Genomic DNA, 26,980 nt, shown 5'->3' with positions numbered 1-26,980 from the left:
AAACATTGTTTGTATCTGTCAGTTACTTGGCATTGTTATCGTTAGATGCATTACACCTTTCATAGCCTTTGATGGGCCAGAGCTGCTGTTCCTGATTATCCAGCCGGAGCTTGCTGCTCATCTGGCACAGCTACATTGCTCAACCACTTTTTTCATTGTAGTATCTTGAGAACAGCTGGGTAACACCTTGAGGTATGTGCCGGGACTTGTAGTGGAGTCCACATGGAGCACATGCATATTTTTACTATGAGAATTATAGGGCACGGCTGTGTGTATGCCGCTGTACCTCCCCAGCTGACTTCATTTTACATTGCTATTACGGACAAAGCAGTAACATTTCTTAGGGCCCAGTCACATGGCCCATTTATTTATTTATTTTTTTTCATTCAAGTTCTATCTGAGTTTGTGACTTAGGGAAACTCGAATAGACCTCAGGATCATTAAAAGCAATGGGGCAATACAGACAAACAATTTATTGTTTTCTTTTCACGGACCAAGGGTCCGTGTAAAAAAGAAAATAAAAAAAATTACATCATGTCCTATTCTAGTCCAGTTCACGGTCAAGAGTAGGACTTGCAATATCCACTGCTCCCATTGCTCAGACAGCACATCAATGTGTGTCAATGTGCTGCTCGAGGTTTGTTTCGCTTGAGAATCGCGGGTGCACCTCGCACTTGGCCATCTGTATGTGGCCTTAATGTTTTGTCAAAGAGACAACCTCAAATTCTTTGATCTCGTGTGGCGCAGAGTGTTAAGGCAGCAGAAATGCAATCCTAAGTTTTCGCTCACGACCTGAAGGTTGCGGGTTCAATCCCCGCATGGTTCATGTAGCCGGCTCAAGGTTGACTCATCCTTCCATCCTTCCAAGGTCGGTAAAACGAGTACCCAGGCAAAGAGTGGTTTGCCATTGCCTTCCCCAGTAAAGATGACAGGGGAGAAGGCAATGGCAAACCACCCTGCAAAAACAGTCTGCCAAGAAAACACCACAATGTGACGTCACGCTAGGAGTCAGTCATGACTCGATGTTTGCACCAGGGGACTTTACCTTTTACCATAGCGGTAGTAGTATGAAGGATACTTTTTGTTTCTCCTACGAATGAAAAGATAGTAACTGAACTGTTATAAATGGGGTTTAAACAGAGAGGGAGACCAAATGGTGGCCATGAATGTTTGTTGCCCTGAATTCATAAACATATCTGTAGGTGTGTTCTCCCTGTAATATGTGAGGGTCTTAGGCTGCCTGTCCATGGGTGTTACGGTATCCCACAGCAGATCTCCACCGGGGAGCAGGAGCCAGCTGACGGATCTCCACAATGAGCCCATCTGACAGATAGGCTCACTGCGGAGAATCGCAGCAGTTCACAGCATGCTGCGATTTGCCAGCCACGAGCAGAGAATCGCCTTTAATCTCCACTCGTGGACAGGGAGGCTATGCTTTTCATAGCAATGCTATGCAAAAAACGTCCTTGGACAGGCAGCCTTAGAGTTGGGGCTTCCATCTCTCAGACATTTATTACAAATCCTGTGTTTATTGCAAAGATTTACAATGACCGAATATGTTGCAATAATGAATGGGCTTATTGGAATGGAGAAAAGGGTCTACATGGAACAGGCTATGAAATATGTGATTGAAATTGGGAACCATGAATAGAACCTCCTGGTCTTCTGTCCCTTTTCCCCACTGCCCTTCTAAATGCCATGGGGACAGGTTAAATTCTAGCCTGTTTACATGTGTCCTGGTAATATGTATGTCCACATTGTTTTGTACGGTCCATGGACTGGGACCTGGCTGGTTGCCCGTTGAATAGATTACAGCTACCCATAGATGTTCATTGTATTGTTTGGACTGCCTCTCCTGCTATAGCACATTGTTGACCATGCATTTGAACTTTTGTCAAACAGCTATTTCTCCCAGCTCCACAGTGAACACGCACATTTAGCTGAGCAGCCATGGTTTTTAACTCCTCCATGACCAGAGGGTTTGTGTGCTAAAAAGACAAAACTCTTTTCTAGGGATTTTATTCATGCGGTGGTTTAATGGCCTTATTTTTTTCTTGGGCTATCAAAATTATTTTTGTTGTGTTTTTCTGCCGTAACATATAGGGCTGTTTTTTTAAAAATACAATTTTTCACAGATTGTGTTCAGTTTTTTTTTTGTTTCATTAGGGGTAATGTGTGTAATTTTTTTAGGCCTTTTAGTTTTAAAATCAGTACATTAATGGTAAGATAAAGTACAGGAGTTTGTTCCTCATTTTTCTTTGGTCTTTTTGTTTTAATATATTTGTATTTTATTCTATAATTTTTTAACTTATTTTTGTATAGATTTTTGTTACATCTATGTCCTCCATGACATCATCACATAAGACCCCTTGGGGACATTCACAATATCTTTTTCTTCTTTTACAATTTCCCAGTGTAGCTGGGGCATCCATAGAAGTCCTAGTTGGTGACAGTTACTCGTAGAGCTGAGTTCTTTCTGCCAAGACTCAGGACATCTGCCGTGCCTGGGTTGCTAGCGATTGCATGATTGCCCGCTAGAATAGAAGATATGGCACTGGCGCTTCCTATATTCTCAATGAGCGCTATGTAGGATGGAAAACAGAAGCCGAAGCGGTTATGGGCTACATTCACATGTAGCGAAAATGCTGCCGATTTTCTGCACTATTTCCGCACCAAATACAGCTGATTTCATCCTGTCGCTCCTCTCACCTTGCAGTCAGCAGCACGGAGTAGCACTCGCATCCCTCAACCGCTACTAAAGGTTGTGCCTGCCGGGCAGGTGATGCGCCCACTTGCGCATCACCTGACTGGTGGCCACAGCGTTTAGTAGCGGTTGAGGGATGTTAGTGCTGCTCCATGCGCTGCAGTGAGGAGCTGCTGATTGAATGGAGCGGTAGGCCAAAATTAGCTGCAGCTGATCTTGAGTCACAATCAACACCCTTGGTTCGGATTTTCACTCTGTTTTTGATGCAAAAATGCTGCAGATTTTGCCATGGAGTTTTCTACTGCAGAAATCCTGCAGCATTTCCGCTATGTGAACATACCCATAAACCACCTCTGCCTTCTCCTTGGGGTCTCTGTCTGTTTCTGACAGCTAAACACCTAACCACCTCCTGCTAGATTGCAGGAGCTTTTATCTTGTGCCATATATTTACAATGGCACGGATTTAAAGTCTAGGACTGAACACCTTACATGTACGTTGCTTGATCCTAATTGGGTTAATGGTCATGTACGAGGGTGGCTGTAATGTCCGGTTCCAGCGTGTGTCTGAACTGAACGCTCTTATCACATACCGGGCTGCAGTTGTTCGAGTAAAGTAATTGGGACAGGCCATACAATGATTGTCATGTTCTGTTTGTCACTGTTTGCCATCTTCTGTAAGCTCTTTTATTTGCATTTGCTGTGCTCTTTAAAAGGTATGTTCACATGGGACAGAATTGCTGTGGAATTTCTACAGCGGAAAATTCCACAGCATTTCGGCATCTAAAAATAGAGGGTGTTGTCACACGGGTGAGAAAATCGTGCAATTTTCGAGTAATGCGATAGTAAAAAAGCAGAATATGAAACCTATGATTTACAATGGTTTCATTCCCATATGCAATGTTTTCACTCATGCGATGTTCAGAGGATAAAAAAACCATCGCCTGCTGTATCTTTCTGTGTTGCTCGATTTTTATTTATTTTTTAAATCTCCCATGTATTCCTATAGAGCATTCTTTTTATCGCATCGCAATGCAACAAACACGTGTTGCGATGCGATTTTAACATTAAAAAGTCCCATATCACGGGCGACAGCGGTTTGAGGCAAGATTATTCTCCAAAAACAGCATAGCTGATGCTCGAAAATCGCAATGAACAAAGACGCAATTTTCTAGGGGCAAAATCGCGATCGCCCGTGTGGAATTAGCCTGATGTGGATATTGACTCGAAATCAGCTGCACATCCGCAGCTGATTTCAGCAGGTGCAGCACTCCTCTAACCTTGCAATGCTCGTGCTGTCCGAGCAACGCGGCCCCCTCTAGTGAGCACCAAGCCGCTGGTTCGGTGATGCAGAAGTGGATACGCAGCTGATTTCGAGTCAAAATGTGCACCAATAGTGCGGAATTTGCTGTGGAATTCTCCACTGCGGACCTTCATCAGCATTTCTTCCCCCGTGTAAACATACCCTAAGGGCGCTTCACATGACCGTTTGTGTGTTCAGTTTTTTGTGAGCCAAAACCAGGAGTGGAGAGAAAGTATAAATGGGAAAGTTTTACAGTTCTCCCATATTTCGGAACCACTCCTGGTTTTGGCTCACAAAAAACTAAACACACCAACTGCCATGTGAAAGAGCCCTGACAGTTACTGCTGGCTGTGTTGTCTATGCATGCTTACAGGCAGGCACCAGGATTGCATTGTTCTCTGGGCATGGGTGCGGACGCTGGACTATGGCACCACATGGGCTCCATTGAAGGCACAGTCAGAGACTGTATGGCGCTGGTTGCCCGCTTCTGGGTTGGGATGTACTTTGTAATGAAGTGCACAGCCGGTGTTAGATGTGGCTGTGTCATTTGCATGACAGGAATTTGCTAGCATCTACCAGCCTGGGATGTGATAAGTAGAGTTTAGTCCAGAATGAGCCCTTCTTGAGCCGTTGATCCCGAGATCCTGCTGGGTGGTAGCCTGCCCTCTTGACCTATGTTGGACGAGGTGTTGTTAAGATCTGCTAAGCTGAGGAGGCCCCTTTACTGGACGTTACCCTCGTGAATTGGGGTAGTTTTGACCTACTACTATCTGGAGAAATAAACTACTAAGGTCTGCGTATTGACTGCACATCCTCAAGTTAGGCCACGCAAAAAGGGTCATAGGACACACACAGATTTGACGCTTTTAGGCTGCCTGTCCACGGGCGGTGATCCGCTGGCAATAAATTGCCCGCAGATCACGCTTTGTGAAGCTTTCCATAGGGTTGCTATGGAAACCCCAGCACCGGCGTCCATGAGTGGAGAATCATAGCGATTCTCTGCTTGTAGGATTAAAATCGCGGCATGCTGCGATTGCTGTGATTCTCGGAAACCTGTCAGCGCTCCCCCCTCCTTCCCCGCAGCGGAATATCGCGAGCGTTACTTTTTCCAGTTGTGTGATATTGTGTTTGTTTCGCAGTGTGGAGAAGCTTAAGAAATAATAGGAAACATCGCATGCACATCATACGAATGAATGGATTTCATATTCATGCGAGTTTTGTGTGCATCACATTGTACGGAACTCGCGCGACAATATTGTTTGTGTGAATGCGCCCTAATAGGTTTATTTCCTAAAACCAATTAGATTCTCCAGCCTTTACTGCAGGATTGTCCAACACCTACCGGTACTATAGGGTGGGTCATGGAAAAATAGCCCGGTACCACACCATAGCTGTTGCCCATAGTAACCAATCACAATGCAGCTTTCATTTCTTGTACAGCTGATTTAAAATGAAAGCTTTGCTGTAATTGGTCGCTATGGACAACAAAGTTTCTTTTAGACAGCTTTCATAAGAGTGTGGTATGGGCTACTTTTCTGTGGCCCGCCCTGTATAATTATATTATGATGGAACATAGTCGTGGTTTAAAGTGTTTTTATGGGTTTGTGCGGAGGTGATGTCACATATGACAAGTCTAGAATACTATTCCACAGCAACCTGCATAGTAGCAAAATATTCCTGGAAGTTGTCTTCAAAAGTTGGCAAGTAGAATAAGTTTTTGCCTTGTCATACGTGTATGGAGCAGATGTTCACACAATCATGTAACTTTATTATTGCTCTTCTGACAGTTGCTAGAGGGCTGTTCGTGACCCAAGTAATGACTCGCTAAACGCATTTTGTTTCAGTGGAAACGTAAAGTAATACCAGTGGCTTCATAATAACATCTTTATTTCTGTGGTGCCGACATATTCAGCAGCACTTTACAAGTTAGAGGGTACATAAACAAGGGAAATCAAATCAGGCATTAGGACTCCCATGCCATAGGCTGCCAAGTTGCCGCTCACAGATATTGCGTGAAATACAAGCGCAAGACAGATTATGGCAGAACTGAGGGTGCTTTTAGGTGAAATGATTGTTAAAAAAATGATTAAACAAGCGAAAGTGAACGATGATTGTTCAATCTAAATGCGAGCCAACAACTTAACGAGAATCATTGGCTTTTCATTCGTCGGTCATGTTATGCAGGCATAAAACCCATCGTTGGCTCGTTCACTTATTGTTCGGTTTCAACAGCAATCGGTCAGTCTCACTCATTTACTTATGCAGCGAATGGGAAAAACTGAACAATTTCAAACAAGCCCATGCTGCATTTGCACAAGAGCGAATGAGTTAGAGGGGACATCACTTGCTCTTTCACTTGTTCAAATGAGAATCGGCTTGTCTAAAAGGACCCTAGTCTGAAGTCATTAGCAGAACAGAGAGCACGTTTAGGGTGCTAGACAGAGATGAGGGAGGAGAGCGGTGCAGCAGTGGGGAGAGATTTATGGATGAGAATGAGGAGTTTACATTGTGTTAATTGATGAATGGACATCCAGTGCAGTGCCTGGCACAGGATGGAGGCATCAGTGCAGTGCCTGGCACAGAATGGAGGCACCAGTGCAAGGCTTGTTTCTCGTTATGCAACAGCGCCAAAAAAACGCATGCATGTGAAGCCCATGCTTTCCTATGGGGTTCTTTACATTAGCGATGTTTTGTAGCCTGCGACATTGAGACAAAAAAATTTTAAAAAAACGCAGGTTGCTAGAACTGCCCACGACTTACGATGTTTTGTAGTCCATGTTTCCCTATTAAACCTTTCTTTCTGTTCATGCAATGCAACTTTTACAGTAGGAAATCCTACCATAAAAGCCCTAAAATAAGCCCCCGCCTCCAGGAAGCACTGCCTCTGATAGGCTGAGCGCTGTGGTGCTCAGCCAATCAGAGCCAGCGCTTGGTGAACCAGCTGCTTCAATAAATGGCTGTGATTGGCTCATCAAACGCTTCCTGGAGGCGCGGATTTTCAAATCCCTGACCAAGAAGAGATGCTTGAAGACAAGTGCCGGGACGAGGGAGAGGACGCGGCAGAGCTGACAGCGCTTCTTAGATGATGTATTTGTTTTTTTGTTATGCAGCTATGGCTTATTTTTGGGGTAGGGCTTATATTTCAAGACCACCCCCACCCCCAAAAGTCCTTGCACCACTTGTGACTTTGTAGCGACACAAAATCGCAATATCACGCGGACCAACGATGCGCTATCGCTGCACTTTTCTTGAGGTGATATTTTGATCCCCGTGGGAAACAGGCCCAAGGGCTCCTGCACACTGATGAGAGTAATATCGTCATCTCAATCCTTCTGAAAACCCCTGGATGTTAGGCGTTTTCACATGGAAACAGCCTCGCATCTCTGCAGGGGCTTACTTCATTCCCGCCGCAACTGTCATAGCCGCGGCAGGAGATTGCAATCTTCTCACATTGTTTTCAATGGGCCCAAGCTGCTGCCGCCGGCCCCATTGTAAGCAATGGGCGATATCGCAAAAAACAAAGGAGATGCTGCGATTTTTATTTATTTATTTTTTATTTTCACGCAGCATCGCAGGAGTGAAAACATCGCAAATCAGAATGAAACCATTTAAAATCATTCGTTTCATAATCATGCATTTTCACCAACTTTTGCGATTTTTCTCACCCCTGTGAAGAAGCCCTAACGGTTGGCCAGAAAGATGAGCCTGGCTGCTGTGTTCAGAATTGATTGGAAAGGGGAGAGTTTACTTAATTGACTCAAGACTAATCTTAAGCTAAAATTTATCATTTAGCTTAATTAATGAAAATTGCTGAGAACTTGCAAAGATTGTGCTGCCTGGACAGTCATGGTTCATATTGTAGGTACTCCATGAAAAGCTGGTCAAAGGCTTGTTGCTGTGGAGCAGCCATATAACAAGTTGTTATACATAAGAACCACAAACAAAATAAATTACCTTTTTCATATTAACAGAGCTGCTATGAGAAATTTTGGGTCCATACTTCTGAGATTGATCACGGCCCAGGATTGCGGTAAGCGGTCATTGACCTCTGGACGAGCTTTTGAAAGGACTCCTCCAGATATACAACCAAATGCATCTCCTGCCAAAAGTTTACAGTAGTTTATAGGAGACTACAAGAGACATGCCTGGGAGAGCGGATGGTGTAGTAACTGAAAGGCATTAGTGGAGTGGGAAAGGGCAACAGGCAGCAGCTCCTTCTCCTGGTCAGGACAGCTGGTGGCAGAGGTCCGCCTGTTGAGTACCTCTGACCTACAGGATTCCACACAGCCTAATAGAGATGATCACTTGAAACAAAAAAGCAACTTGATCCAAAGTTATTTTATATAAAGAATATAAGTTATTGGCTAAGCTGTAGTGTGATCCATTAAGATGGTATAGCAGCCTATAGCGGCAGCATTGACTATATCACTGTGCCATTCATGGTTGTTTATTGGAGTAAGTCAATAACCAACTCCTCTTTTCCGGTCAACCGAGACGGTTACGTGATCAACACTAGCGACGTTTGTCACAGGTGGCCAATCACCCTACCACAAACGACGAAATTAAATGCTGCTGTTGGCTGCATTCTGTTCATGAGACAGACTATAGTGTACCCGTCAATGCATATTTATATAGGATTCACATGAGCATAATAAAAAACCTTCTACTTTTACAAAGATGGTTTGCATTCCAGGAAGAAAAGTAGGGCCGTGAAATAAAGTCAGTGTTGTTTTGGTATGATAACAATGTATGCAGCATCGGGGCATAACTAGTGTGGGAGGGAGCGTATAGAGGGGTGAAGGAAAGTACATACAGTGGGAGGGGAGTCTTGAGTCTAGTCTGCATCTGTTTATATAGAAAGGTCTGGTATTTGTAGCGTTACACTTTTGTGATACAATTTCATATTCTTATTCTTTACTATAATGCAGGTTGAATCTTGATGGTTGATATAGTTGTGAGCTTTGTGACTGTTGCTGGCATCCTCAGCTCACAACTTGGTATAGTTTTGAATCATCATGTGTGGGAAAAGTCCAAGTAAATATCCTTGACAGCAATGTGAGTGCGAAAATAAAACTATTGTTTGCACAAAACTGTAACACTTTGACCTAAGTGGTCTTTGTCCAGCATACAAAACAATGTATATGCAGCATATATATGATAATGATGATTTATCCATTCAGTCATTGACAACTTTCGGTCACTTTGTGGATCAGCATACGCCATGCTTCCCTGTCTTTGGCCACTTCCTTAAGATTTTCCACAGTCATGTTCGTGTCAAACTTGATTGTATCTAGGCAGCGTGTTTTTGTTTTTTTTTTGTCCTCTTCTTCTGAATCCACTGACTGTGTTGAGCATTAATGTTTCCAAAGAAATAGTTAAATCCCCGTCACCAGCAATAGATGGTCTATCAGTGGTGACAAGTGCCCGGCAGCCTGCCTGGAGCTCTGGAGAGCAGCTGGAGGGACCCCGACGGCGCCAGCTAGGTGAGTATTACTTTTTTTTTTCAGTTCGTACAGTTAGCGCTTGTGTTTAGCACTGCCAAAAACATGGTACCAAAGTGTGCCCTGTTTTCCAGCAGCGCTGTAACCGCTGTCCATTCATCTCAATGGGCGACACACAGATGAAAACAGCCAAAGATAGAACATGCATCGCTGTCCAGGCACAGCGTTTTGACACTTGTGTGAACAGCCCCATGCACAGCAATGAAAGAGCAGCACTACACACTGTACAAAAATGTCTGTGTGAGGGAGGCCTTAGTGTAATGAAGATGAAAAGCAGTTTTTTTTGTTGCTGCTTCCGCATCCTAATTATCAATTTTTTTGATAAGTAGGGGTTTAGATAAATAACACATATATTCAGGGGACATTTCAAAACCTTCCTAAATTCCTATGGAAGGAAATAAGCAACAAATTCTGCATTGAATGAATTATCCCATAATTCTATTATATGTATTTTTATAAGCTGGAGTCTGAATCAATACATTTCTGCCGACCCAGCTTCACCAAAATGGGACTCTGACTTCGACTCCATATCTCCGACTCCACAGCCTGGATTTCATTGAATATACTGTAAGAAATTTTCTAGTTCTATATTGTTTTTTTGTAGTTCATGAATGTATTTTAGGTGTATGACATGGTGTTTATTAATCTAATAAACATTTGACGGAACCTTATACAGGCATGAATTGATAAATTTTTAGTTGCATATCCGATTCATTATCATACTTGGGTTGTCTAAAATGCAGGAGTATATATTTAAAGAAAACCTGTCACCACCATCGCACCCCCAAAATTAGCTTTACTGGTTTGCAGGGGATGAAAAACCACCTCTATTGTGCTCCCTTTTCCTAATGAGCTCATGTACATCCACAATCAGGTTAGAAAGTTATTCCAGACCATATGCAGATCAGCAGAGAAGAGTCATTTTGGTTAAGAAGAGTCACGCTGAATCATGAGCTGCCGATCTAACCACGTCTCCTTTCTCTTGATAGGCCGCTTGTCACATTCCCTGTTACATGGTAAACTCTATCGAGAGAAAGGGGTTGTGGTTAGCTTGGCAGCTCATGAATCAGCATGACTCTTCTTGTCCAGATGACTCTTCTCTGCTTGTTTGCATACATAACTTTGAAACCCAATTGCAGAAGTACATGGGCTCGTTAGGAAAGGAAAGGGCATTAGAAGTGATTGTTTTCTCTCCTGACAGCCAGTGAAGATACTAATGGAAGTGAGATGGTGGTGGTAGGTTCCCTAAAAGTTGCTTGTTTGGCTTTTCTACGATATGAGAACCAACCAGTACACTCAACATCCCAATTATCGGGGTTTGATAATGAGCTGTCTAATATCTGTTTTTATCTAATACCAAAATCATGCACTACAGGCTGAAATGGACATGTGATCAAATCGGTAGATTCTAGCTCTGTGATTCGGATACACCTATTTTGAGCTTTTCAAGGAGAAGATGAGGTAGACAGCTTGCCCAGAGTGACTGTTGCGCTAGCATCCACCTATATCAGGAGCCTTTAAGGGGATTTACTAATACAGTATATAGTCTGTCTTGATTCTGTGTGGACATAAGAAAGCATGATCCTGCTATTCTCCTGTGTGCATGCTATGTTGGCCATTCTGCACACAAGAGATCACCTATTGGACATCTTGTACAAGAAGTATACATAGACAGCTCTTCAAACAAACCCCTGAACACTGCGAACTAGCAAACTAATATGCATCATGTCCTGATTCTAGCCTTCAGGGTACAATTTCATGATGGTGTCAGACCCTTTAAAACAGAACTTTTCTCAACAGACTTATTCCAGCACTTTCATTCTATATACAGTACTTTAACGCTTCTTGTAATCTTCGAAAACCATATCTCCAGCCTCTCTTCTGTATATGTTTGGATTTCAGTGTTCTGCTGTCATTTTAAAGGAATTTGTACTTTTTCTGACTTTCTTAGTAAGAGAATGTAGGATTTCCTGCCTCTTGTCCTGGTATTGTTTATCCGTGCATGAAGATATATAGTAATCTGCTGTCTAAATTGTCATACTTTAAGAATGTACTAAACAGATCTAGACTTCCTTTACATCATTCATCTTCAAAAGTTTTCACGGGATAATATTAAATATTAAACCATGCTTCACCTCCAGGAAAGTAAACTGCACATTTGGATTTACCTATATGTAAATAGCTTGGGTTGACCTATATGTATGCTGTGCATTAGGAGTCATTTCACCCATGAGTTACATTACCTAGTGAAAGTTACCATAGTCATTAGTATAAGCTTCTACAATAACTTCATATATATGTAAAAATACAAACTGTGCCCAAGTGGTAACTGTACATTTGCTACAATTTAGCAGGTTGACAGACTGCAGTTTATCATCTAGAAATGACCTATAGTGATTATAATTGTAATTATAGACATAACTGATACACTTTTCATGGCTTCAGGGATATTAAGGGCAGTTTTAGATAGACATATTTTGACTGGAATCATCTATTGTTTTTAGCAGGGAGCCTAGAAAAAAAAAGTGTGCTAGAAGAAAAATAGTTATGAGCTGGGAAAGCAATGGGTGTATTCTAAAACAAAGGAGTGCAGATAAATAGACATCCACAGCATACCAGAGAACTGTGAATCGATTATCTTTGGTGAGTTCGGTTAAAAAGTAGATTAAGTTGCAGAAGTTGTCATAGTGAATTCACTAAGGCTTACTTCACACACCGTTATTTTGTAGGCTCGTAAAAATGCCATGAATTTTAGCCTTATTTTTTTTTTTTTTAACAAACTTTCTTTGGTGGCTTCTTTTATACACACGTGCATTTTTTAATCAAAGATTGCTTTCTTAGAGACATCTATGGAAAAGCCGTTTAAAAACCTAAGACCGTATTCACACACCCGAGAGCAAGTTGCAACGTTTTCAGGCACAACTCGCATCCGACCGCACACAGGAACCCCATCCATATGCTAAGCGATGTGTGGAAGGCTGCTCATTACATGTCTTATTCTAATGTGAGACCACTGGAAAATAGGCTATTATAGCCAATGGGGTCCGTTCTGTACCGTTTGGTTCTGTTCGGTCAGAAGCAGGAAAATAGAAACCCTTAGTTGAAGTGAACAAGCCCTTACACGTTATAGTCACTAGATTACACGAGAAGGGTTGTTGATCCAAGGATTATTCTCTTTGCCAGATTGGAGACGGGAAGGAATTTTTTTCCCGTAGGCCCTTATGTTCATGGGCAGATCGGATTCCGCAGCGGAAACCGACCTTGCCCACAGCCGAGAACCCTGCCGGTCTTCTACTTACCCATCCAGGTCTTCATTCTCTTCCCTGCAGATGTATGCGGAAGCGCCGGCTGTCACGCCGCCGCACATGTGCAGTGGGGTTTTTTAAACTCCTGCTTTCCCGTGGAATCCCTGCTTACCCGTTGATCGAACGGCTTCCATTGACTTCAACGGAAGCAGTCTGTGCGGGATCTGCACTAAAATTGACCATGCTGCGATTAAAAATTTTTTTTTTGGGGTACCAAAAGTTCCGCAAATTAAATCTGCATGCTTTATTTCATTTGTGGACGCCCATGTATCCTTATATGTGAGTAAAAGAAATGAAAAAGGAGGTGGAGCAAGACCCAGTGAGGGTGGTGGAATATTTATGGAATACAAAGTGTTTCCAATGATGGAGTATTTGGAATGGTGGAGGTGCTGCCAACCAGATGACGCTCCACCAGTGTTGGGCGTGAGTGTATCGAAAAGGATGTGAAAAAAACTGGTATGGAGGCGCTACCCTCTAAGCTGCTGGAAAATAATAATAATAAACTTTATTTGTATAGCGCCAACATATTCCGCAGCGCTTACATAAACGGGGGATACAGAAAGACAAAAGTACAAACATTACAGAACCACGGTTACATAGTAATCAATTGATGGAAACAATAGGGGTGAGGGTCCTGCTCCAACGAGCTTACATACTACAAGTAATGGGGGGATACAGAAGGTAAAGGGCTGGAGATGGGCACTGTATGGCGAGGTGGAGAGTGAGGGGTGATATACACATAGACAATGGTCAGACATTTAGCCGTGTGACAGCAGAAACAGTATGACTGCAGGAGCGGTTTATGATGGCTAGCAGGGATTGCAGTCAGTAGGTCAGGGAGCATGTTGTCAGGCAGAGTACAGAGGGGTTTGTTTAGGGAATTCGGTATGCCTCCCTGAAGAGGTGCGTTTTTAGAGCACGCCTGAAGTTCTGCGAGTCCTGGATTGCTCGGGTAGCCTTTGGTAGTGCGTTCCAGAGGACTGGTGCTGCTCTGGAGAACTCTTGGAGGCGGGAATGAGAAGTTCGAATTAAAGGGGCGCTCAGTCTGGTTTCGTTAGCAGAGCGGAGAGCCCGGGCTGGCTGATGGATTGAGATTAGGGAGGCGATATAGGGGGGCGCTGCACTGTGGAGGGCTTTGTGGATGAAGGTGGCGAGTTTAAATTGAATTCTGTATTTAACGGGCAGCCAGTGAAGTGACCGGACCGGCACAGGGCAGAGGCGTCAGAGTAGCGGCTGGACAGGAAGATGAGCCTGGCTGCTGCATTCAGGATGGATTGGAGAGGGTAGAGTCTGGTGCAGGGGAGGCCGATCAGCAACGAGTTGCAATAATCGAGCCGGGAGTGGATGAGGGCAACAGTAAGCATTTTTATTGTGTCCACAGTGAGAAAAGAGCGGATTCTTGCGATGTTCTTGAGGTGCAGCTGACATGTTCGGGCCAGAGATTGGATGTAGGGGGCAAAAGAGAGATCAGAATCAAATATGACTCCAAGGCAGCGGGCATGTTGTCTAGGAGTTATGGTGGCGCCACACACTGAGATGGAGATGTCAGGAGGAGGTCGGTTAGTGGAGGGTGGAAATACCAGCAGGTCAGTTTTAGAGAGGTTTAGTTTTAGGTATAGAGAGGACATGGTGTTAGAGACAGCGGACAGACAGTTAGTGATGTTTTGGAGTAAAGGTGCAGAGATGTCATGGGAAGAGGTATATAGCAGGGTGTCATCAGCATAGAGGTGGTATTGGAGTCCAAATCTCCTGATGGTTTGTCCAATAGGGGCTGTGTAGATAGAGAAAAGAAGGGGGCCGAGGACCGAGCTCTGGGGGACCCCAACAGCAAGGGGAAGAGGAGGGGAGGTAGAGCCAGCAAAGGAGACACTGAAAGAGCGGTCAGATAGGTAGGAAGAGAACCAGGAGAGGGCAGTATCCTTTAGGCCAATGGAGCGTAGCATACTGAGGAGGAGTTTGTGGTCAACACTGTCAAATGCTGCGGAGAGGTCGAGGAGGATCAGTAGGGAGTAATCGCCCCTCGATTTGGCTATCAGTAGGTCATTGGATACCCTTGTAAGGGCAGTTTCTGTCGAGTGTTGAGGTCGGAAGCCAGACTGTAGGGGGTCTAGGAGAGAGTGTTCTGATAGGTAGCTTACAAGGTGGGAGTAAACCAGCCGTTCTAGTAGTTTGGAGATGAAGGGGAGGTTTGAGATGGGTCGGTAGTTGGCAGCATCAGTCGCGTCCAGAGTCGGCTTCTTTAGCAGTGGGGATATGATGGCGTGTTTGAAAGAAGAGGGAAAGATGCCAGAGGTCAGAGAGAGGTTGAATATAGTGTTGAGATGGGAGATGACCACTGGGGAGAAGGAATGGAGGAGGTGTGAGGGGAGGGGGTCGCTAGCACAGGTGGTGGGGCGAGCAGAGAAGAGCAATTTGGAGACTTCTTCCTCTGTCGCTGGTCTGAGTACAGACAGTGAGCAGGAGCTAGATGCAGTGCTGACAAGACTAGGGTCAGGGCTAGTCTGGGGTTGGGAAGTTATTTCCTGACGGATGTCATCAATTTTCTTTTTGAAGTAAGCAGCCAGCTCTTCGACACTGAGATCCGTCCCCGGGGGCTGTGGTTTAGGGCTGAGAAGGGAGTGAAAAGTATCAAAGAGCCGTTTAGGGTTGTGCGATAGTGAGGAGACTAGAGAGGTGAAGTAGACTTGTTTGGCATGGTGGAGGGCAAGGTTGTAGGTTCTGAGCATGAATTTGTAGTGGAGGAAGTCTGCGGACGTTTGCGATTTCCTCCATAGCCATTCAGCACTTCTAGAGCACCGCCGGATAAAGCGCGTTTGAGGCGTGAGCCAGGGTTGCCGCGTTCTACATCGGATGGCTCGGGTCCTGGGGGGCGCCGCTTCATCCAGGGCATGTTTGAGAGCGGTGTTGTAGTGAGCGGCAGCCAGGTTGGGGCAGGTGAGGAGAGAGATAGGGGACGGAGAGGACTGTAGGGATTCAGCAAAGTTCTGGGTGTGAATGGCCTTAAGGTTCCTGTAGGTACTGTAGGTAGGTGGGTCTGGAGAGATGTTAGGGAGCATGACAGAGAAAGAGAGGAGGTTATGATCCGAGAGCGGGAGAGGGGAGTTAGTGAAGTTGGCAGCAGAGCAGAGCCGGAGGAAGACCAGATCCAGAGTATTGCCATCCCTGTGAGTGGGAGAGGCTGTGAGTTGAGAGAGACCAAGGGAGGAGGTGAGTGAAAGAAGCTGAGAGGCAGATGGGGAGTTGGGGTCATTAGTGGGGATGTTAAAATCACCTAAGATGAGGGTTGGAATTTCACAGGATAGGAAGTGGGGGAGCCAGGCAGCAAAGTGGTCCAAAAACAGGCGAGCAGCACCTGGGGGGCGATAGATAACTGCTACTCGCATGGACAGCGGGTGGAAAAGCCGTAGCATATGTACTCCAAATGATGGAAAAGTGAGTGAGGGTACAGGGGGGATGACCTGGTAGGTGCATTTTGGGGGAAGAAGAGCACCTACTCCTCCGCCACTCCTGTCATCTGGTCGCGGGGTATGGGAGAACTGCAGGCCATTGTAGGACAGTGCAGCAGGGGAGGCCGTGTCAGACTGCTGTATCCACATTTCTGTGAGAGCTAGCAGGTTTAGAGATTTAGCAGTAAAATAGTCGTGGATGGTGGGGAGTTTATTACATGCTGACTGGCAGTTCCAGAGCGCACATTTAAAGGAGTCAGGGGAGGCTATGCATGGGCTAGCAGTTGGGCTTAGGGATTTTATTAGTGAGCCCGGTAGGGGGTGATAGCTAGGAGCAGTGGAGGGTGGGCCAGGATTGGGAGAGATATCCCCAGCAGCTAGTAACAGCAGATTAGTTAGGGTTAGCAGATGATTAGGAGATTTATGAGGAAGACTGTTATTTTTGTTAGTGGCATTAGGGGGTTTGAGGCTAAGCAAGAAGGTAAAGAGTGCATGCGAGCTGTGCATAGGTGAGGACAGGAGAGAGGGGCTAATGTGTATAGAGTGCCCCAGAGGTTGGCACTTGAAAGAAGTTCTGAAACTGAGAGCAAGAATGAGAACAGAAGTGACAACATTAGCGATAGCTTATAAGTGTAAAGCATTAAGGCAGAGTTTGTGGCCTACCTGTCTCCTACCCTGTCGAACTGCCATGATGGAACTGTATCATATTTTCTCCAGCTCATACTTTAATACAGCTCATATTCGCGTGGCAGCCACCCACGTGGCATGCAAGCTTACACTGATATTATAGTGAAAGTTTAAGGTACGACTAGGAAACAGCTGGGAGTGGCTAATCAGGTTCCAATTGACTAGCCAGCTGACTTTAGCATTGCAAACCTAATGACCAAAAGGGGGGGGGGGGGAGTGAAATTTATTGCTCTCCTTAGATAAGGAAAGCATCTCTGCAAGGATGGGTGAAAGATGCCATTTGGGGGAGGTGGATGGCAGAGGGGACTAAAAGTAAAGTTTCATTTACCGATGCAAACAGATGAAATGCAAAATACACAATTCACAGCAAGCAAGCAGCACAGAGGATTTAAGCAGAGGGAGATAGTTGGAGTTCAGCTTGAAGTGGGATGGTGCAGAAATGAACGTACCTCAATGATGTCTGTGCTGGTGGACCGTTAGGCCTTAACTGAAATGTGGAGCCGTATCCCTCCTGATGGTGAGGGGGCGCTGCTGAAGGGCCTCCTGACATAAACAGCCTCCCTGGGAATCCCGATAGTGGACGGTGTATGACGAGGGGGTTTGGTGGTACTTATCTTCAGCGATCGTACGCTCTCTTCCTCCCCAGGGATCAGCGCCGTCACTCTACTGTAGTAGCCGCAACTCACCACACGGGGTCTGAAGACTCTCCTGAGAGGAATCCGCAGGGCTCCGAACTCCTCCGACCTCCCGACAACAGCTTTCACTGCCACTAACCCTCTCCTTACTATCCGATGACTGCGTCCCTATGACAACTCCTATGGGCACACTCCATTATACTGCAAGCTTTCCCTACAACAGACTAACAGACTCCCACTATCCTATGGCCGCTCTCCTGTACCGACACTGACTGCTCTGCTGCACACTGACTGATCTCTCTCACTATCTCTCATCTATCTCTCTCTTCTCCCGCCGGCTCCTACACGCTGCAGTCACTACACTCTCCAGTACAGTAACCGTCCTCTTCCCTGTCCAGCAGCCGGAAGATGAAGATCAAGGTCCAATGTGTGATGGTGAAAGCACTTCTTTTTTATTTTTTCACAAATTAAAAACCAGCAATAGAATACGCGTTTCGGGGAAGAACCCCTTCGTCAGTTCAGCTGGATAGGACAACAGGATGCCTGGGGGTGACACAATTCCAAAGGTGCATTGGATGTGTTGGAGGTCCTGTGTGTGCAGGAGGACAGGGGAGAAAGAAGTGCTTTAGCCAAGGCATCCTGTTGTCCTATCCAGCCGAACTGACAAAGGGGTTCATCCCCGAAACATGTATCCTTATAGACTTGATTTGCGGACTTTCCGAGCGGATTCATGTGGAAAATTGTCTTCTACCCCATTGAGGTTTTTTTGTCTTCTTCTGGATCAACAGTACACGATAATAGACTGAACTGGATGCACTTATGTCTTTTTTCAGCCTTACATACTATGTTACTATGTATAAGTTAGAAAAGTACAAAAAAAATTATAATTTTACTCTGTGGCCAATAAGAGAAGTCCTAATAGGATCTCTATAGAGAAAAGGTGCTTTTCTTCTTAGTGTAAATGTCCTTCATTCTAAATTTGTATAATGTGTGTTATAAAAGGCGTCATCCGATGAGGTTTGTGCCAATGATTTCTACGTGTTCTTGCTGTAGGAACTAGACGGAGAAATTCTCCTTAAATTAAGTGAATTCCCAGACTTCCTGTATATGGCTTATGGAGAGAGCGACATGTTTCTCCTTCAGCTGAATCTCTTCCTATGATCTGAACTCACACCCACTAATTAGCATGACCACATTACTACTGCCATCCTGCTTTGAAGCATGCTTTGTATACAACGCTATTAATTTGGGAAGTCATTGTTTCTTTGGAAATAAGGTGTGGCTGTGCAGTCCTCTCAGAAGTCCCACTGCCAAAGGAAGTAAATATTCAGCTCTGCAGGTTCTGCATTCCTATTGCCGCCACTTGGGGAATGCAGTGTTATTGCTCTGAGGAATCTATATGGAGGTTATGTGCACGGAGTTGCCAGCATTTACTTTGTATTTGATCCTAAATCCAGATTTTACATCCAAATAGTAACAGTAATAAACTCACTCACACACATTAGTAGTTTTTCCTTATGATGGCCTATTTTAACTATAATGAAAGACTGTTAAAGGGGTTTCCATACAAATACTATTGATAACCTATCCTCAGTATAGGTCATCAGTAGTTGATCGTCTGGGGTCGACCACTTGGTATCCTGTCCAATTCGCTGATCAGGCGCCCGCTCTCAGTGCCACAATACACAGGAGTCTATACATTTAGCATCTGAGTGGTCTATACAAGTGCAGTATCCTAACTAGAGATGAGCGAGCATACTCGTCCGAGCTTGATGCTCGTTCGAGTATTAGGGTACTCAAGATGCTCGTTACTCGAGACGAGCACCACGCGGTACTCGTCTCGCTTCAACGAGCACTGACCATTGAATTCAATGGAGCCGGCAATACAGCCGGCTCCATTGAAAGCAATGGGCTGCCGGCGAGTGCGGGATGAATTGTTGGGAAGGGCTTAAATATATAAGCCCTTCCCTGCAATTCATCCAGAAATGTGTAAAAAAAAAAAAAAAAAATACTCACCTTGTCCCGGCAGAACGATGTTAGCCCATTGAATTCAATGGAGCCAGCAATACAGCTGGCTCCATTGAAAGCAATGGGCTGCCGGCGATCGCGGGATCAATTGTCGGGAAGAGCTTAAATATATAAGCCCTTCCCTGCAATTCATCCAGAAATGTGTAAAAAAAAAACAACTCCACCCATTCATAAATTCATGAATGGGTGTGTGAGTGAGATCTGCCTCTGATTGGTCAGGCTGTGACCAATCAGAGGCAGCTCATTCAGCAGGCGGGATTTTAAATCCCCGGATGCTGAATACTACCCACAGCTGTTCAGAGCAGTTCAGGAAGACTGCCGCCGGCCGCACTGAACTCCGTCTGCCGGGACCAGGTGAGTATATATATTTTTTTATTTTTACACATTTCTGGATGAATTGCAGGGAAGGGCTTATATATTTAAGCCCTTCCCGACAATTCATCCCGCGATCGCCGGCAGCCCATTGCTTTCAATGGAGCTGGCTGTATTGCCGGCTCCATTGAATTCAATGGGCTAACATCGTTCTTCTCTGTCACAGCTGTGGCAGAGGAGAACGATCTTTATGCTGACAGTGCGGGGGTGGGGTGGGGTGTCTCACTCTTGCCACTATTGTGGCTTAATAGTGGGACCTGGGAACTTGAGATGCAGCCCAACATGTAGCCCCTCGCCTGCCCTATCCGTTTCTGTGTTGTTCCCATCACTTTCTTGAATTTCCCAGGTTTTCACAAATGAAAACCTTAGCGAGCATCGGTGATATACAAAAATGCTCGAGTCGCCCATTGACTTCAATGGGGTTCGTTACTCGAAACGAACTCTCGAGCATCACTGAAAGTTCGACTCGAGTAACGAGCACTCGAGCATTTTGGTGCTCGCTCATCTCTAATACTAACCTAAAAGAAAATGATACAGAATTTTCACTGATGAAGAGGGGTGGGATTGGGGATCCTTTGACATAAACTAGGGGCTACTTCCAAATGGCCAACGGGTAATACTTCATTTCACCTGGCTGGCTGTGGTATTTCCCTTGTGGTGCATGCCTGGACTGGGAGCAAGACCCAGGGTGATCATTTGAGTGACCAAGGGCTACATTTGTGTTGTCTCTGTTGCGATAACCTCTTTTAATATATCCTGTTTCTCCTCTGGTTGTATGTAAAGAAACTGTTTATTTTTTCAGAATTTTATTCCTATTTGTTCTGAAAACCTATTCTTTCTAACCACTGCTGGCCATAGAGCCAAGCAACACCATGCATACACGCTGTGTCCGTCCCCTATCTCTTATGGAGAAACTCAAACTTGCAGACTCCTATCTCTCTCTATGTAACTCACTGAGTTCCTGTTTATTCTACTTGTTTTTTGTCTTTTGCTCTTAAAAGGAATCTGTCACCACGCTGGTATGTGTATCTGTAAAGTAGTGTGTCACAAACTTTATATTTTAGCAGTAATAGCACACAGAGGACTACAGGAAATAGTCCTCCATATTCATGAACTGCAAGCCTGTCCTGCCTACCTGCCAGCCAATGATTGACCTCTGTTTGCTTATTACTGTGCATAGAGAGAGCTGTCCATCAGTGGCTTGAGAGTGGACTGAGCTAGCCTGCAGCTCATGAATATGGAGGACTACTTCCTGTTCTTCATGTGTATGCTGTTACTGATAAAATGCAAGTTTCTGACAAAATGCTTCACAAATGCATAAGTTTGGCATATTACTCTAATCAGTGCTATGGAATTAATGGCGCTTTAAAATTAATAAAAGTAATAGTAATATGAGTGCAGGTGGCTACCATGAGATGATGCCGTTTGCTATGTTTCTTCTATAGGCCCTCTATATTTTTTACTATAGATTTTCTTCCAACCTGATTTTTTTATTTTACCACCGTGAACAAATACATACATTTTGATGTAAATACCCACTGGATACATGATCATTTTGTACTATAAGCTGCTACAGTTGACTTCTTGGTCTGTGGGCTCCAGCACCAGCTGATGTGAATCATAATGTTCCATTAAGGTCCCTCAGATATCATCTTTACCCCAACCAATGTGTCTCACAAGAGCTGGCTGAATGAATGGCTTCCTTTTTAGCAGAAGCCCCATACTTTAGCAGTGGGGACGCTTGGAGCACCTGGCTGTGCTGTGAGGCTGCTTTGTGTCCCCATTCTGTGCCGGTTACTGCAGCTGCTTTTGTCATATGCAGTGCCTGTCGCCGGCAGCCCCGGCCCTATAATGCTCCAGTGTTATAGGCTGGCATTTGTTCTATTTACATTATTTGTGGCCAGCCTTGTTATCTATCTATGTGGGTGAATACTAGCGACAGTGATACGGAATGCACTGATAACATTTCAGAATGTACATTTCATGCCAGTCTTTGCTTATACTGGCATGCTGATGTGACTTCTGGTTCCTTGCCAGGTCTACTCCTACACCACAAGTTTCAGGAGATGCCACCAACTTTAAGGTGTGCCCATTTGCTTGAGGGTTGGGTGTCCTATGTTGATCTTCAAGTATCAATGTCTGCTCAGTGGAGCACAATTCTTTAGAATCTCTGAGAAGTTTGGCTATGATATTAGTGGGTCACAGGTGGGTGAAGCGTGAATATTTTATTCTATTACAAATAATGGAACACTTTGCTATCAGCGCTGCCCTGCAGTACTGGAACTTACATCTACTTTGGGTTTACTGTCTATTTCCCCATAGTCTCCTGGATAACTGTGCTGGCTGATACTCCTGGGTTCACTGTCTTTTTAGGAAGCTGACCATAGTATGGAAGATGGAGAAATTAGACTGTGAGCCACATTAGAGTCAGGGACTGATCTTAAAGTGTATATATTCTATTTACTGCACTGAAGAGAATCGTCACTATGAAAATACAGAAAATAGGAGAATAAAGATTCAACTTTTTATGAAGAACTAATTATTTGCTGCTAAGTACATAGTATAAGAGGTGATTGGTGGTGGATCTCATACCCTCCATTGCTTTTTATACAGTCTATGAAAGTCATGATGTTTAATCTCTTACAGACAGCAGGGTTTGATGGCTTCGGAAGTGGTTTGACATTGGGCTCCCATGAGGGCCGCCCTCAGACTCTTGCCACGGTAAGAAGACCCATGTCCACCTGCTCCCTCACTCTGGGTCATTAGTTTGACCTTCACCTTGTACTGAGCACCTGCTCCTTCCCTACACAGTTTTCCTTTTTACCCTTGGTTGTAATGCTGTGCTGTGAATAGCTCCTGCATACAACCGTCTCCCTTCTTCAAGCATGATGTTCACAACTTTCTTTCTTAGTCTTCACTAGACCGTAATGTCCACCCCACTTCCTAAGTTTTCCTTTAGTATTAGACTGTGATGATCTCTCACTTACCCTCCAGTAGTAAAGCTTGTCTCCTACTCTTCTGTCTGTTCTGTTACATGATGTATTTTTATTCTAGCTTGCTGCTTATTTACTGTTTTACTGTATGATGGATTTCACTCTTATGGTGATTTATATTGAGTGCTCTTTGTTTCTATACAAGTATCATATTGTTTCTATACAAGTATTTGCTTATATAAACGTAAGATAAGTCAAAGAGGAAAGATTGTACTCAAAATACCAATATTTTAGTTAAAGGGGTTTAGTAACATTGGAGACAGTGGGGAATGACATTGATATTAACTCCTTAAAGACCAGAGTCTTTCGATCCTAAAGGACCAACCATTTTTTTGTGATATAACCCAGGCGGTGGCTTTATATCACTATTTTTTCTCCTAGCCTATCAAAATTATTATTTTTTTGTTGTTACATATAATGCTATATTTTAATCTTTCATCACTGAAATTCTTGTTCAAGGTTCTTAGTTTATTAGGGGTAATGTGTTCAAAAAGTAAATTTGTTTTCTTCAGATTTATAGTTCTTTATTTTTAAAATGATTATATTTACATTAAATGAAAGTATAGGAATGGGTTCACTATTTTGTTGCTGGTGTTTTTATATACAGTGGTGCCTTGGGTTAGGAGTTTAATTCGTTCTGTGATGGAGCTCTTAACCCAAAACACCTGTAAGTCAAATCAATTTTCCCCATTGAAGGGAATTGAAATGCAATTATTGCGTTCTGGACCTCCCCAAAGCCCTAACTACACTACATGTAAAAAACAAACATTAATACTCACCTATCGGTCCTTGCGCGGGTCTTTGTCGCTGCTGCAGCCTGCAGTGTCCTCCTTCACGCTGACAGTGCATTTCTTCCTGGAAGCGGGGCTTGAATTCCCCGCCTACAGCAAGCTAATGCTCTGATTGGTTAATCCAGCGCCGGCTTTCATTGGCTGACGCGGCACTGGATTAATCAAACAGAACATTAGCTTGCTGGAGGCGGGGTATTCAAGCCTCGCTTCCAGGAAGAAATGCTCTGTCGGCGTGGAGGAGGATGCGGCAGCTTGCAGTAGCACCGCAGGCCATCGCGAGGCCTGGAACGCCGGCGGTAGGTGAGTATTAGACACCCCCCGCCAGCCTCCCCGTGTATAAGTTTGCTAGCTTCTTGACTTGCAAGCAGGGTCATAACACGAGTTATGTCAATAAAAGGTCTGACTCAGGCTAGGGGTACTACATTAAAAGCCCACATGACATGTTTACCGGACATCGTTAGGCCAGAAGACTCAGATGCCTTGGTGCCACAGTAAGTATGTTAATGAAGCATAGTTTGGGGGGGAGGGGCAGAAAATGACAGTGTAAAAATAACTTGAACATCCCCTTTACTATTGTTTGAGCTGTATTCGATCAAGCTATGGGACGAGTTATGGGTGTGTTGAATGGGGACGTGTTCACATGAACATTATTGTGACAGATCCACATCAGATTTTTTCAAACATCGATTTGCTACAATAATCAGTGGCAGAAATCCGAGGCTGAGCTATTGAATTCTGCCATGGATTTGCATGTGGATCCATGTGTGGATTTAGTGTGTTTCAGTAAGGCTAAATGCAAGTGCTACCATGGTTTGTGTGTGGAAGCTGCATAAGGAATTCACATGGCAATTCTTTCTTTCCTTGACATGTAAAATACAGCACAGATTCCCACTGTGGAATGTAAATATGTGACAGGTTTCAGTGCAGAATCCATGCCGATAGAACACTGTGTGAACAGCGCCTTAGAGACTACAAGGGGAGTAGACCACGTGTTTGGGTCATAATCTTTGTCAGAAAAGAGCTTTAAGATTCTATGCCAAGACTCTGATCCGGGCTTCCTACATTTTTTGAATTATTTGTACCAGTAAAGGGGCCATTCACCATTGTTAAACTGGCACATGTAGTGTAGTCATGGGGACATTTGTGCTTACATTTGGTTCAACAATGAATGGTGTGTGTCAAGAGTATTCTCCTCTAGATGCTTTTAGAGCAGAGCAGCACAGTCATATTGCTTGTGATTGAGCAAGCCATCATTTTAGTTTTTGGAGAATTTGTATATATTCCAACAGAAAAAAAAATCCTCCTGTTTCCATAGAACAACATGCACTTCTATACGTTCCCTATTGCTCTCTGTACAGATGTAACATGGTAACATAGCCAGAAGGTCCATTTCCCTAACTATAGGCCTATGCATAGTCATCCGTACTACTGAATCTCCATCTATTTAGTGAGCTAAAAACAGGACATCAAAATAGCGGTTGAAGAAGTAAATTGAAGAAGGGAAAGTGTCTTAGCCAGCTAGTCTCTAAGCACAGCAGTTGTGATTGGAATAGCTATACAACAGGCAGCAAACAGAGCTAGAATGATTCAGAGGCGATTGTTATTTGTTTGTTTTTCTGCAAAGCAGTTTCTTCCCTGATATAACCTTTTAGTGCATGTATCTGTCTATCATGTGTTTTATGCATACTGACAGATATTTAGAAATCTATCCCCGTCATGTAGCAGTGCTGCCCTCTATAGCATAAATATTGCATTGCGCCAATGATTAGAGTAAAAGAAGGGAAGAAAAACAAAACATAAAATCATATGCTAATATTTAAGGCATGGCAAGTCCAGATGTTACAACCAAGTAGAGTAATGTAGATACTAGTTATATTACCAAATAACTGATCACAGCATGATATATGTAATTGGTAACATCGGAGCAAGCTATATAATTAAAGTGTATTGTATAATTACTTTGATTGCATTCATTAATGTATAAGCTAAAGCGGCTGTCTGGTTTCACCAAATGATGGGCAATGCTGGCATAAAGCAATAATAGAAGAATAACTTTGAGCGAGTGCGAACAGGCGAGTGACGTCATCCCTAAGTGGTTCGCACTCGTGCAGCCTGTTTAGACAGGCAGAGGCATCGTTGGCTTGTTTAGACGAGAATCATTCTGAATCGCTCAGTCCCTGTACAAGTGAACGAGAGGGACTGAACGATTGCTGTTTAACCCGAACAATAAGCAAAGAAGCCAGCTATGATTTTTATGCCTGCAGAATCTGACCGTTCAGTCGTTGGCTCATGTTCATCATTCACTTTCGCTCATTTAAATAATTTTTTAAAGGATAATCATTCTGTCTAAATGCAGCATTACCTATTAGCTTCAGAGATGTTGCTGTGGTTCTCCACAGCGCCCTTTGACGTCACGCTGACAACATACAGTATGACCAAAGCAGCCGGTCACTGCAGAGGAACGGTAATAAAAACTCATTCTCTGGAATGTTCTATGATCCCATCTCAATATTTAGTTCTTTAAGGACCTTAATCATAAAAGATGCTCAAAAAACATCCCAGAGCATCTCCATCAACCCCTTTGTTTCCTATGATCCTATTTTTGCCTAATATTACAATTAATGTAGAGAAATATCTAAAAAAAAAAATTCTGTGTCTTAAGAGCCCAGCCATGTCCTCCCCCTACTCCTCGTAGTTGCTGTCCGTAAATTCCTGGACAATCCGTAAAAATAGGGGAATTTTTTTTGAATATCCTTGAAAAAACAAATTGATGTGTCCCTGATTATTCCTGAAGCTAGAGGAGTTGTACACGTGATTGTATTTATCAGCATTTTACAGGTGTACAGTAAATGCTACTAATATATCAGTACCTGTGTTCTGAGCTGTAGAAGAAGTTGTCAGCTCTGCTGCTGCTCCTCCTCATTATTACCCTGTGTGTGGCCATAAGACAGACTGGAACAGGAGCCTCCCCTACTGTTCTGTCTGCAGTAGGACAAAACATTGCTAAGCCCCTCCACTTAGTAAGTCATTAATAAATCTCATCCACACTGCAGAAAACTTCCAAGTAGCTATGTCAACTTGCCGTGGAATAGTTGAAGGTTTATTGCAGATTAATCTGCAACAAACTGCTTTCTATTGCAAGCGAACGCAGCGTAAAAGTCACTAATTACTTTTCTAGGATATTTATTAACTATAGTCTACTGCTCAGTCGCAGTCAT

The 26,980-nt window shown here is 43.9% G+C and overlaps 1 protein-coding gene across 3 annotated transcripts in view; it reads left to right on the top strand.

Moving 5' to 3' along the window:
* The window catches only part of SEPTIN5 (septin 5), a 71,888-nt gene that overhangs the window by 7,212 nt on the left and 37,696 nt on the right, over positions 1–26,980 (top strand). For 2 of the 3 annotated variants that reach the window (XM_066603495.1, XM_066603494.1), the window contains exon 2: positions 22,625–22,699. The exons of the other annotated variant lie outside the window; for it this stretch is intronic. The gene's annotated coding sequence lies outside the window, so the exon portion shown is untranslated. The remainder of the gene's footprint in view (positions 1–22,624; positions 22,700–26,980) is intronic. 3 annotated transcript variants of the gene reach the window in all.

The sequence above is a fragment of the Eleutherodactylus coqui genome, chromosome 5 (genome assembly GCF_035609145.1).
Source record: "Eleutherodactylus coqui strain aEleCoq1 chromosome 5, aEleCoq1.hap1, whole genome shotgun sequence".
Classification (NCBI taxonomy): Eukaryota; Metazoa; Chordata; class Amphibia; order Anura; family Eleutherodactylidae; genus Eleutherodactylus; species Eleutherodactylus coqui.
This window is presented reverse-complemented; position numbering and strand designations above follow the sequence as displayed.